The sequence below is a fragment of the Hyaena hyaena genome, unplaced genomic scaffold, assembly GCF_003009895.1.
Source record: "Hyaena hyaena isolate Hyena2069 unplaced genomic scaffold, ASM300989v1 scaffold_896, whole genome shotgun sequence".
NCBI lineage: Eukaryota > Metazoa > Chordata > Mammalia > Carnivora > Hyaenidae > Hyaena > Hyaena hyaena.
Window position 1 is genome coordinate 106,822 of NW_024081528.1, and position 14,895 is coordinate 121,716.

At 39.6% G+C, this 14,895-nt stretch overlaps 1 long non-coding RNA gene across 1 annotated transcript in view; it reads right to left on the minus strand.

The window, feature by feature from the left end:
• Positions 1 to 5,176, minus strand: part of LOC120222625 — a 44,611-nt gene extending 39,435 nt beyond the window's left edge. The window contains exon 1 of the long non-coding RNA XR_005526090.1: positions 5,117 to 5,176. This is a non-coding gene — a long non-coding RNA (uncharacterized LOC120222625). The remainder of the gene's footprint in view (positions 1 to 5,116) is intronic.
• Between the last annotated feature and the right edge of the window lie 9,719 nt (positions 5,177 to 14,895).

Sequence of the window (14,895 nt, forward strand, 5' to 3'; positions counted from 1 at the left end):
CCTTAGATCTCTTCAATGACCACCTAGAACAGTTCAGCCCCTTCCTAATGAGTCAGCTAACAACAGTGATAAAAGTTCCCGGAGACAGCTCAAATTACTTTTGGTGGCTTTGGTGGTCTGATGTACTAAGGAATTCCATCCATTTCTCTCTGGGGTTCAATATTAAATGTGATGGAGTTTAGCCATGCTCTCTACTACAGACACTTGGAAATGAGGAGTGCCAGAGTCCCTATGGACCACCCCCCACCACCAAGTTCAATTCTCATTTTACAGATGAGAAAACTAGTTCCCGGGGGAGAAGTAACTAGCCCCATGGATTATGAGCAGAGCTAAATATCCTGACAGCTTGGATGGTGCTCTGAACTTGATGATTTATATTTATTTCCTGATTAATATTCCTAAACTCTCCCAGTTACTTTTGTCACTGAGATGACTCCAGCTGTCTTAGAGACATCTAAGTTGTGCTCAACCTGGACGAGGGAACAAAGCTCAGAAAATGTTCTAGATTTAACCCCAGGAGATGCACCTTGTTCTGAACAAGTTCACGTCACATAATGAAAAGAGTATTAACTGGAGTCTCAGTTCTGTCATCTGGTCTCGTATCATCACAGTTGATTTTGACCCAGTGGAATGAGACCACTACCTTGGTTCTAGGTTATACTTGGCTCATATTTGTCTTGAAGGAACATTCTTAGTGAATAAAGACTTTCTAGGACTTGGGGTTTGGGTCCATATAAGTTAGATTGTATAAACATGTAAATGCCTGAGCAGGAGGGATACATACAAATGAATGTTGACAGCATTAAACAAGGGCAAGGAGATGATAAAAAGCAGTGACAGCAGCGGTAGAGAAAGGGAGGATTAGCAAAATTTAAAAGAGGCCTCGCCTCTTTGTCCTTTACACCTCTATTGAAATTGTATATCAAAGGAATAAAGAATAAAGAATTGAGGAGCGCCAGGGTGGCTCAGTTGGTTAAGCGTCCGACTTCGGCTCAGGTCATGATCTCACGGTTCGTGGGTTTGAGCCCCGCGTCGGGTTCTGTGCTGACTGCCAGCTCAGAGCCTGGAGTCCGTTTCAGACTCTGTGTCTCCCTCTCTCTCTCTGACCCTGCTTCTGCTCACACTGTCTCTCTCTCTCTCTCTCGCAGAAATAAATAAAATATTTTTAAAAATTTTTAAAAAGGAATAAAGAATTGAATAATACTTCTGAAGCAGCAAGATGTGTTATGAGCATGTAAGAATTGAGCTATCTAACTTTTTTTTTTTTAAGTTTATTTGTTGGGGCATCTGGATAGCTCAGTGGGTTAAGCGTCTTTCAGCTCAGGTCATGATCTTATGGTTTGTGAGTTCAAGCCCTGCATCAGACTCTGTGCTGACAGCTCAGAGCCTAGAACCTGCTTTAGGTTCTGTGTCTCCCTCTCTCTCTCTCTGCCCCTCGCCCACTCACATTATGTCTCTCTCTCCCTCAAGAATAAACAAATATTTTTAATGTTTTATTTTATTTATTTATTTATTTAGAAAGAAAGAAAGAGTGAGAGGGGAGGGGCAGAGAGAGAAAGGGAGAGAGAGAACCCCAAGCAGGTTCTGCACCATCAGTGCAGAGCCCAATGCAGGGCTGAAACTCATGAGTCATGAGATCATGACCTCAGCTGAAATCAGACACTTAACCCACTGAGTCACCCAGACGCCCTAAACTGTGTAACTTTAAATGCTCTTCAGACTATCTGAAAATGTCTTAAATGAGAAACTGTCAGTAAGTTAACTATCTGTATAAATTAATCATTTTTATTTATTTTTTATTATTATTTTAATTCCAGTATAATTGACATACAGTGTTCTATTAATTACAGGTGTACAATATTCAATCTAACAGTTCCATATAGTATCCAGTGCTCATCATAAGTGCACTCCCTAATCCCCATCCCCTATTTCACCTATTCCCCCACCCATCTCCCCTCTGGTAACCATCATTTTGTCTCTCTAGTTATGTGTAAATTAATCATTTAAGCCACGTTCAGTTTTATAAAAGTTGTCTATCCTAGGCATGTCCATTGGTTGATGCAAGCCACTTTGTCTCAACTAGCTTGATGTCACACTTGTAGCTTTTTCTTTATCCTTAGGCTTATTGGAGGCATGACATGAAATTCTACTTTGTACAAAGAAAATAACCAAAACCCGCCTACAGGCAGTTGACTCCCCAGAAGTCTCAAATGATCTAACGCTCATGGTAAAATGCAAATTCCCAAGCTGTATCAAGTCCAGCAGAAGGCACCCAGACAGTTATATGGTAAACATGTTCCACAGTTGAATATGCTGCACATGGGGTTTGGGAACCACCGGGTGGACTTCCCTTATCCCAGCCCACTGGCCCAATGTCATGAGGGAGCTGCATACCAGGGCCTGTGCCTCCCAGCTGGGCGGCAGTGTGGGCCAGCTCACAGGTGCCTGCCTTAGATCCCTGGCCCCTGGAGCGGCACAGCAGCCTTGGGGACCCAAGTGGCTGGGCTCTAGGGGTCAGGTGTTGTGGGCAGTAGTGAAGGATGACAGTACAGGGTTCTACCTGCTCACAGGCAGGCTCTACCGAGCCAGCAGGGGCCCACCTCAAATGAGAGTCCAGTTTGAATTTAGAAGCCATGGAGTGCAGACCTATAAATAATGCCCATTCTTCTTTTTTCAAGTCTGTTATGTCAAGTTATGCTACTGCTCTCCAATATAGTAATATTTTGCGCTCTAGGAAATACATACCTCAAGAAGACTAAACATATACTTTCTAATTGCCTTAATACATGATACTAACTATAAATCACCTGAAACAGAACACTTTATTTGTGCATTTCATGAAAGTGAGAATGATTTGCAGGAAGGATGCTTTTTCTAAATATCAGGCAATACCAATTTAACTGTTTTTTTAACATATTTTTGCCAGTTTAAAGTTTTTTTAATCATAACTGAACTAGTCTCTCTCTCTCTGACACTCATACATACAAATACACACGCACACACACACACACACACAAATCAAGGAATCTTATTAAATGCTTTTTTTCACTTGCCACCAGTATTGTGCAATCAGTAGTATCCAAGTTGTAAGCATCTTTTATGCCTTACTTAAAATTAAACATTAAGAAAATAAATTACTAAATATTAGGAACACAAAAAAGAGTCAATATTTTCTCCTGATATGAATATAGTTCTATACTAGCCACCATTTATTAAGCCAAATATGTACCAAGTATTTTAAATAGATTTTCTTTAAGTCAGACTGCAGTCTTATATCTAATGATAGCTACCACTTATGGAAAACAGTACTTATCATGTGCAGGGCACTGTGCTAAGTTGTGTGTGTGTGTGTATGTGTGTCTATAACATCTGATTGTGATTCCTCACAATAATTCTGCCAGACAGGTACTATTATCCCTACTTTATAAAAGATGAACTTGCAACTAAGAATTTGCCCAGGGCCAAACACCTTGGAAGCTCTGGAATTTAAGCCCTGATCTGTATAAATCTGAACTGGGCTCTGTCAGGATCCAAAGTCTGAGCCTTTTTTAGCACATCATTCTGTCTCTTGATGTTGCCTAATTTCTAGCTGTTTAGAAGGATTAGAAATAAATACTCAGTTTATGCCACATTTGCTTTATCCCCTGAGGACAGATTTCTAAGAACCTGGCATGTGATAAAAAAGGGATTTCTGTCCCCTGAGGAAAGGATGAAAAAGTATAATGGAGGCTAACCGTGTTATTCTATGCATTGGGAGCAGGGTGGACATTGAGCACTGTTCAAAACAGAATTCAGTTTTAACTGCCATCAGTGTTTCCATGTCATCTGTTACAGCATTTCCCAGTGTTAAAACCATGCTCTTTGGTTTTTCACGCCATCCTGGAACGTAACATGAATTACGCCCTTGAGGATGCTGAAAAACCTCAACAAGGTCAAGTGACTTGACCAAGCTCATGATTGCCAGAGATACTCCAAACAGGACTTCAGACTCCAAAGCCGGGTCTTTTTATGTGAATTTCCTGTCCATCGGCATCACTTCCTATCATTTTCTCTTATTTATGGTGATTTTTTTTTTAATTTTTTAATATTTTTTATTTATTTCTAGGGGAGAGAGAGAGAGAGAGAGAGACAGCACGAGCAGGGGAGGGTCAGAGAGAGAGGGAGTCACGGACTGAAACAGGCTCCAGGCTCTGAGCTGGCAGTCAGCACAGAGCCCAACGCGGGGCTCGAACCCACGAACCGCAAGATCATGACCTAAGCGAAAGTCGGACGCTTAACCGACTAAGCCACCCAAGTGCCCCACTGGATTCTTTTTTGAATACTTGTACAGTGGAGATCAAAGAGGTCCCACCCAGGCGCCCCTATGGTGATGTTTTTTTACACGAAGAAATCACCACACTAATTTATACTGAAAACTATTCTTTCAGATTTGAATTCAAATAACATTTACCCAACACCTCTTACATGAGGACTCTATACCAAATATTCTTGTGTGCATTTTTCTCCTAGCCTCATGCTAACTATTTAAGTATGATTCATTTAATAAACTGCTAGTTCTCACAACTACCCTTCAGGAGTTTCCAGTTTAGTAGGCTGCAGAAAAATTACCACTGGTTTAATGTACTAATATCCCCATGGTATTTGTACCTCAACTTTCCTTACTCTATCATCCCCCTCCTCTCCTCATTTTCTTCTGTAGACCCCATCTGCTATCACTTCGGCATCTCCCTTCCTGGGAGTCTTAAATCCCTCAGTGAACCTGTGGTTCAATACCCGGTTGCTAAACACATAGCCACTTGGATGGGGCAATTCGTAATTCACATGCCAACGTCAACTGGACACTCCTTGCTCCCCAGCTCTCCTTTTGTGTTTCCCTCCTCAGGCTCCACCCTGCTCTCGACAGCAGCTCTCTGGAACCTTTCGCCTCTCAGGTTCACTTACTCTTAGCCGATGGTTTTACCTCCTGCTTCACAGAAAAGAAACTAAAAGTCACCAGACCTCACCTCCAACAACATTCTGCCACTATAAGTTTATCTGTATCTACACTCCTCTCTGCCTTCTTCTTACTTGGCAAGGCTAACCCCTTCCCTTGGCTATGAAACCCATCCCCTTCTACCTCACAGGGACCTCGCTGCCTTCCAGTGCCATCGCCTTCCCCTTCTTATTAGCTCCTTCCTGTAAACAAAGAGTCTCTGCCCTCTCTCTTATTAAGCAACAATCAATAAAAGGTTCTCCCTTAATCCCATATCCACTTCCAGCTAAAGCCCCTGCATTGTGCCTCATCATTCCGCCTTCAACGACATCACTTTCTCTGACTTCTCTGGTTGGAGGAAAATCTCCTTCATTATCTTATCATCCTCTGCCCATTCCTTAGTATCCAGTGTCCCTTAGAGTCCCATTCTTGGTCGCCAGCACTGCACCGCATGAGTCATACACTGCCTATGACAATCCCACCGGTCATCGTCCCTACACAAACCCCCAGATGTCATCTCTGGCTATGGTTTTTCAATTACCATATATATGTTGGCAACTCCCAAATCTGTATCTCCAGGGCTAATGTCACTGTTGACCTCCAAACCCACATATCCACACACGTCCCCCCCAACCTCATCTTGGAAATCCAAAAGCAAGCAGCAGCATCTTCATCTCCTGCCAAATTGAGTCTTCACTCTAAATGAAAAGCACTATCAAGAATGGTATGTTTGATCCCTGCCAGTCATTAGTCCTTTCAAAACATCAACTGCACTTGGCAACAGCCACTCAATGTCCTTATGGATAACCTCGCCCTACGTCTCATGGACTTAATGTTCCTCCTAGAAGTGCATTTCCTTCCAAATGGAAGCTACCCCAGTTCATCAAGCCTGGATGTTTTTATAACTGCTTTACTACCTCAAGTTAGGGAGCACCTGTTCTCTATCACTACTGATGGGATCCTCATTTCAATACAGCTGGCAGGTGGTCCAACTCTACAGTCTCTTTGTAGCCTCTACCTTCTTGGACCTTTCCTGGCACCAACTGTTAGAGGTTGGATTGTGGACTTAGAGATGGAGATTAGAGTGCAGGAAGTTTAGTGGGGGGTTATCTGTAGGTAAATACCTGAAAGGGGAGGAATGAAGCAGCATTGGAAAGGGGGTGACATTAGTCTACTGTGCAGTCTTAACAAACGTCTCAAGCAAACTTTTTGTAATGAGGATGGCCCTTCAGAGCTGTCCCAGACTGCAGGAAAAGGCCCAGGGCTTCATGTGTCCACATTAACCACTCTTGTGTGCAGACTGTCCCCTGGAGAGGGTGGTGACATTGAGCAAGTCATCTCTAGAAGAAGGGAATTTCCAGAAAGGGTCTGACAGCTGAGGACTCTTAGCTGGCAGCACTCCCAGCTACTGGGGATTTGGGCAGTGTATCACAGAGACCACCACACTAGCTGTGCTGTTGTAGAGTTACTTGATTTCTCTGTTTACTTGTCTGTTAATTGGCAAGGAATAATTGTCTTACCTGCTGGGTTTGTTGTAGGAATTAAGGAAAACCCATGTAAAGTGCCCAGTAGAGTACCTGGTCATGTACATAGTTAAGCCATCAGTAAATAGAAAACTATAACTGTCATTACTTTTATTACTTTGCTATATTTTATCATAATATTTTATTATTGTTATTCATTCAAATCTCACTTATCCAGAAAGTCCCAAGATTATGTCAACCATTCCTCTTTTATGCTCTCATAGCACCTTAGGCCTTATCATAGCATTTAAGATACCCTATTTTCATTGCCTTTTCACCCATCTCCCTTACAAGAGTGTAAACTCCTTAAAAGCATTCACCTCTTAGCCTTACCTAAAACCTATCCAGACTGCAGCATGCCCCAACCGTGTCTACGCATTCTCTCCCATGTGGCCCTCAGTGTTGGGAAGTCCTCACTGTTGGTGTTCTCTACGCTCCCCATTTCCTCTTCAAACTCTTATGAAACCTCTGCTCTTCAGGCTTTCATGCCTTTAGGCTTTATCACCCCTTCCCCTCCTTGTCACCGAAATCACCAACCAACCCTCCCACCAATGCTAGTCACTTACTGATGATTTAGACAACTGGCTCACACTTTCCTTCTACCTCATTTTTTGCCATCATATGATGTGACCTCAGTGCCCACTAGTACAATTCAGACAAAATGCTGATCCCTCAGTTCCTTGATCTCTTTATCCCCAGTGATGCTTCTCTCAACTCCCCTACTATCCATTCCCTATGCTTAACTGGGGTTTGTGTCAATTGACTGGATATCCATCTGGTTGTTCACTACCCCTATTTTACAGTTGTTAAATATTTTTAATATTTCCCTAACCATGAGCACATGCTAAACCATGTTCAACTTTTCTGACTAAATAATTCTTCAACTTCACTAGACCAATCTATTGACTCCTCTGGTTTCTCCAAACCACTGGCCTCTCCTTCCTTTGTTTCCACACTCAATTAGCTTGTAATTAATGATCCTTCATCTCATCAAGATGCTGCAGAAAACTTTAACTGCCTCGTCCCAGGGTCTTTTCATAGTCCCATTAAGAGTTTGCAAGATGCTGCTTTCTCCATAGCTCTGTCAAGCACTACCAGAGAAAGTCACACACCAGGGTATATTGGTAATCCCATAAATCCACCCACCCAACCTCAGATGGGTGCTCAGTGGTGCTTCCTGATTGGTTTTCAAATTGTTTGCCACCCTTTTGCCACCCTGACCCTCTTCCCCAAATCTCAAACCCCTTCCTCCTATCTTCAGCAAATAAATTGACCTTAAAGGGTTTTTCTTTTCTACATATTTTATTTTATTTTTATATATTTATTAATTTATAAAAATTAAAGAAATACCTGCTCATTGTAACAGGAGAAATAATCTAAGACATAAAGTGAAAGATAAACTATGCCGGGGCATCTGGGTGGCTCAGTCAGTTAAGTGTTCCACTTGGGCTCAGCTCATGATTTCATGGTTCATGAGTTAGAGCCACGCGTCAGGCTCTGTTCTGACAGCTCGGAGCCTGGAGCCAGCTTCAGATTCTGTGTCTCCCTCTCTCTCTCTGCCCCTCCCCTACTCACACTCTGTCTCTGTCTCTCTCTCATGAATAAACATTTTAAAAAAATTTTAAAGATATGCTATGCAATCACACAGCTCTATTCCCATTGCCTGAAGAAATCAATGTTAATAAACAGGTAGGTATTTCTTAAACAAATTTCTCCAAACTTACATGAGCAAATGAAAATATATAGAGACATATACAGGAGTGTATCTGATCTTACAAAATGGTATCATAGTATAGATATTTCTTAGTACTTTGTCTTTCTTATTTGATTATAATAATCATGGAACCTCTCCACATTTGTCAACACATATCCAGATCATATCTATATATACATATATATGTGATATATATATTGATATACTAATATATACAAGCTATATATCAATACACATAAAATATTATAGACATAAACTACACTCAGTTTGGCACGTGCAAAACTCCAGGATTATTTAACTGCATATCTAGGCAAAGTTCACTCTAGCATGCCAAACCAAAACAGAACAGATGATAAACTAGAACACCTAAACATCTTCATGTTGAGAGGTTTCAGAGATAAAGAAGTAGTTCTTGCAAAATATTGAAATCAAGGTCAGGGCACTTCCTCCCCTAGAGCAGTTTTTGCTGCAGAAACATGGTCACATAACATAGTTCCATGTCAGTAGGTTTTCATGAATGAATGTATCTCTGACTTTTGAACATCATTCTAAAGTAGTCATTCACTAACTGACAAGCAACCAAATCATCTTCAGTTTCCTTGCCACTATAAGCAATGCAGTGATAAATATTCAGGAATATGTCGTTTTACATACCATTATCTCCATAAGGTAGATTTCAAAATGGGAATTCCTATGGCAAAGAGAATGGATTCTTTTTATTTTAATAGATAATCGATTACATTCAGAAAGAAACATAGTAATCCACTACTGTGGAAACAAAGTAAGAGAACACCTGCTTTCTTATACCTCTGACAGCTCATGATGTGATCTCTCCCCTTTGTTTCTTTTTCTTTTTTTTCCTGCCAGTTACATGATTTAAAAATATAAAGTCCTTGGGATGCCTGGGTGGTTCAGTCAGTTAAGTGGCCAACTCTTGCTTTCGGCTCAGATCATGATCTTACAATTCAGTTTGTGGGTTCAAGCCCCACATCAGGTTCTGTACTGACAGTGCAAGATCTGTTTGAGATCCCATCTCACTCTCTCTCTTCCCCTCCCCTGTTTGCGCTATCTCCCTCTCTCTCCACCCCTCCTCTGCTTGTGCTGTCTCTGTCTCTCTGAAAATAAATAAATAAAAACTTTAAAAAGATGTATGTATATATATATAAATATATATATATTTATATGTATATATAAACTCCTTAACTTCCACCAATTTGACTTCTAGCAAGTTTTTCATCTATTTATTTGTCATTACATTTTATCTTCTATGAATCACCTCTGCCCTTTCTTTCCTGTGTGTTTTCTATGTCTTATTAATCCAGAGAAATTATTGTTATGGATATTAATAGTTTTGTCTACAATGTCTATTGAAAATCTATTTTCTAGTCTGCCTTTTTATTTAGCATAAAAATTGCCATGAACCTTTAAAAACATATATGTAGAAAGACATAAATCTGGAGAATTTCCCTATTTCAAAATTCACTCTCCAAAATTATATCTAATTGTTTATTGTTTTCTAATATGAAACCTTTACTATGTCTATATATAGTAGGAAAAAGGGGTCTAGCTTTGTTTTTTGTTGTGGTTATTTCCCTATATATAATGTGTGTGTGTGTTACATATATTTCAATGTCCATCAGGTAGAGTGATGTAACCAAAATGGCAGAGTAGCCTATCTTCTGTCCCTCCAAAAGTATCAACAATTATATAACTATCCATGAACAGAAAACAGCTCTAGGAGAGCTCGGGAGTACGTAAGAAATTTCAGTAACATAGTAGAACAAAAAACTTGAGAATAACTGCACTAAAAAGGGAAGAAAGACAGCTTGATTTTGCCTGCATCATCCCATTCCCAAGCCAGCACCGAGAGGGAACTTCCCAATTAGAAAGAGTTCCCCCTCATAGGGAGAGGAAGAGTGGGGTGAGTGACTAGCTTCCTTAGCCTTTTGGGGCCCTGCACAAAGGTCCCACTTCAGTTTGCTGATTCAGAGATCAGCAAAGCTGAGATGTATGGACACATGGCTAGTAACAAGAAAGAAAAGCAGGGGTACCAATAGTAGCCACATAGCAGGAATAATCAGTTTCCCAGTAACCTGCTCTGGAGACAAACCCAGCATCTTTCACCACTGGAGAAACCAACGGCCAGCACAGTCACTACAAACTCCTTACAGCCTTCCCTGGCCTTTACCCCTCAGGCACCTTTAGCTGGTCCCCACAGCCAAGTATGTACGTACCACCAGCTCCAACCACAGCCACTGCTTGCCCTGACCCCCTGGACCTGGAGATGCTATCTTAACAGCACTTGCAGCCTCTCTGGACCTCCTTCCTCTCCCTTCACAGTGCCCACCAAGTACCACACAGTTGTCAATGCTATGGGATCCAACAACCTGAGCCAGCGAGCCACCATGGGCCCCTGGTCCTGGTGCCACCACATGCCCCTGAACTTGGCAACTGGTACCATTACACCTGGGATCACAACATGCTCCAGCCTCCCCCACCCACAAGTGAAAGTCCTCCCTTAATGACGAGATTATAATTATACTATCTTTGCTGATCATAGTGGTATGAAACTAGAAATCAACAATAGGAGGAAAACTGGAAAATTCACAAATATGTGGAAATAAAACAACATGCTCCTGAATGACCAATGAGTAAAGGAAGAAATCAAAGGGAAACCAAAATACATCTTGAGACAAGGAAAATGGAAACAGAACATATCAAAACTTCTGAGGTGCAGCAAAAGCAGTTCTACGAGGGATGTTTATAGCAATAAATCTCTAATTAAGAAAAAATACCTCAGATAAATAACCTAATTCTACACCTCAAAGAACCAGAAAAATGAGAAAAACTAAGTCCAAAGTTAGCATAAGGAAGGAGATGACAAAGATTGCAGTAGAAATAAACTTAGTAGGAATAGGAAAACGAAAAGACTAACAAAACTAAGAGTTGGTTTTTTGAAAAGATAAAGAAAATTGACAAACTTTTAGCTACACTTGGGGCACCTGGGTGGCTCAGTTGGTGAAGTGTCTGACTTTGGCTCAGGTCATGATCTCACGGTTTGTGGGTTCGAGCCCTGCATTGGGCTCTGTGCTGACAGCTCGGATCCTGGAGCTTGCTGCAGATTCTGTGTCTCCCTCTCTCTCTGACTCTCTCCTGCTCCCGCTATCTCTCTCTCTCTCTCTCTCTCAGAAATAAATAAAAACATTAAAAAAAAACTTTTAGCTATACTTATTGAAAACAAAAAAGAGAGAATTCAAGTAATTAAAATTACAAAAGCAAAAGAAGGTATGTAACTGATACTACAGAAGGGATCATAAGAAACTACAATGAACCATTATATGCCAAAAAAATTGGACAACCTAGGAGAAATGGATAAATTCCTGGTGAAACAACATACCAAGACTGAATCAAGAAGAAATAGAAAATTCGAGCTGACTAATAACAAGTAAGGAGATTGAACCAGTAATCAAAACTCTCCCAACAAAGAAAATCCCAGGAACAGATGGATGCATGGGTGAATTCTACAAAATATTTAAAGAAAAACTGAAGCCAATTCTTTTCAAACCCTACAAAAAAATTACAAATGTGGCAACACTCCCAAAGTCGTTTTACAGGCTCACCTTACCCAAACCAAAGCCAGATAAGAACACTACGGAAAAATAAATATAAAAGTTAATATTCCTGATGAACATAGGTTCAAAAATCCTCAACAAAATGTTGGCAAATGAATTCAACAGCACATTAAAAGGATCATACACCATGACCAAATGAGATTCATTCCTGGGATGCAAGGATGGTTTAACATATGCAAGTTAATAATTGCAATACATTACATTAATAGAATGAAAGATAAAAAACCATATGATCATCTCAACAGATGCAGAAAAAGCATTAAACAAAATTCAACAACCTCTCATAATAAAAATTCTCAACAAATTGGGTATATAAGAAAAGTACTTCAATGTAAGAAAGGCCATATATGTCAAATACTCAGCTAACATTATACCCAGTGGTTAAAGGTTAAAAGCCTTCTCTTTAATATCAAGAACAAGACAAAGGTGCCCATTTGCACCACCCCTATTCAACATAATACTCAAAATCCCAGCTAGAGCAATTAGGCAAGTAAAAGAAGATAAGGCATCCAACTCAGAAAGAAAGAGGTAAAATTGTCTCTGTTTGCTGATGACATGAGCTTGTACACTGAACGTCCTAACAACTCCACCAAAAAACTGTTATAATCAAAGAATTCAGCAAAAATTTTACAAAACCAACATACAAAACATCTATTGCATTCCTATATACTAACAATGCAGTATTTGAAAAAGAAAGAAATAAAACAGTCCCATTTACAATATTATTATAAACAATAAAATACTTAGGAAAAAACTTAACCAAGGAAATTAAAGATCTAGACACCAAAAATAATATGGCATTGAGGAAAGAAATTGAGAAAGACACAAATAAATGGAAAGATACTCCATGCTCATGGATTGGAAGAAGCAATATTGTAAAAATGTCTGTACTACTCAAGGCCATCTACAGATTCAGTGCAATCCCAATACATCAAAATTCCAAAAGCATATTTCCAGATACAGAAAAAACAATACAGAAATTTTTATGGAACCACAAAAGATCCTAAATAGCCAAAGAAATTTTGAAAAAACAAAATTATACTTTCTGATTTTAAACCACATTACAAAACTATAGTATTCACAACAGTATGATATTGGCATAAAAGCAGATGCATAGATCAATGGAACAGAATAGAGGGCCCAGAAACAAACCCATGCATATATGGTTAACTAATATCTGACAAAGGAGCCAAGAATGCTCAATGGGTAAAGGATAATCTCTTAAATAAACAGTACTGGGGAAACTAGATATTTACATGCAAAAGAATGAAACTGAACTTCTATCTTACACCACTAACAAAAATTAACCTCTTGATCACAGGGTTGTGAGTTTGAGCCCCACATTGGGAGCAGAGATTACTTAAAAAAATTTTATGAGGCTCCGAGGTGGCTCAGTCAAAGTGTTCATCTCTGGGTTTCTGCTCAGGTCATGATTTCATGGTTCATGAGTTCAAGCCCCACACTGAGTTTGGCAGTGACATTACAAATTCTGTTTGAGTTTCTCTCTCTCTTTCTCTCTCTCTCTGCCTCTCTCAAAACAAACAAACAAACAAACAAAAAGTTTTTAAAAATAAAATTTAAAAAATTCACTTGAAATGCATTAAGGACTTAATTCCTAGAAGAAACTCCTAGAAGAAAACATAGGGGAAAAGCTCCTTGACACTGATCTTAACAATAAACTTTTGGATGTAGTTACCAGAAGCATAAGCAAAAAAACAAAAATCAACAAGTGGAACTACATCTTACTAAAAAGCTTCCATACAACAAAATAATAATAATAATAATAAACAAAATGAAAATGCAACCTATAAAATGGGAGAAAATATTTGCAAGCTATATCTTATGAGGAGTTAATACTGAAAATATGTAAAGAACTTACACAACTCAATAGCAAACAATCCGATTTAAAAATGGGCAGAGTACTTTTCAACCGACAATTTCCCAAAGAAGACATTCAAATGTCTGGCAAGTACATGCAATGGTCAACATCACTCATCATTAGGGAAATGCAAATCAAAACCACAGTGAGATATTACCTCACACCTGTTAGAATGGCTATGGTCAAAAAGACAAGAGAAAACAAATGCTGGTGAAGATGTGGAGAAAAGAGAGCCCCTGTGCACCATCGGTGGGAGTATAAATTGGTGCGACCACTGTGGAAAACAGTATAAAAGTTCCTCAAAAGATTAAAAATTGGGGCACCTGGGTGGCACATTCAGTTGAGCCTCTGGCTCTTGTTTTTTTCATAAATAACAATGTATTTTGTGCAATTCAGTCCTCTCTAATGGCAAAGAAATTGGCAACATATTTCCAGATTCTAATTGCATTGTAGGTAGATGAATCATAACATTTTCTATGACACATCTGTTAGAAGCCTTTTCGCTTCACTTAGTCTTAATTACAGTAAGCCTCTGCTCTTGATCTCAGCTCAGGTCATGACCTCATGGCTCTGACAGCACAGAGCCTGCTTAGGATTCTCTCTCTTTTTCTCAAAATAAATGAATAAATATTATTTAAAAAATTAAAAATAGAACTACCATATGATCCAACAATTCCACTTCTGGGTACATATCTGAAGGAAATGAAATCACTATCTCAAAGAGATATCTACACCCTCGTGTTTATTGTAGGATTATTCACAATAGCCAGGTCAGGAAAAAACCTAAGTGTCCACTGATGGATGAATGCATAAAAAAACACACGCACACACACATTTTGCAATGTATATGCATATAAAATCATCACATTACACACTTCAAACTTCTACAAGGTTATATGTCAATTATATTTCCATAAAGCTGGAAAAAATAGCTATGATTAATATGCTCAAAGAAGCTAGACGACAAGATGGAAAATCTCAGTAGAGAATGAAAAACTGGGTTTTGTTTTATTTTTTGTTTTTGTTTTTGTTGGTTTTTGTGGTTGTTGTTTTGAGAGAGCAGGCGAGCAGGGGAGGGACAGAGAGAGAGAATCTCAAGGAGGCCCCATGTCCAGCGTGGAGACCGACACAGGCTTCATCTCATGATGCTGGGATTATGAGTCAAAGTCGAGTTG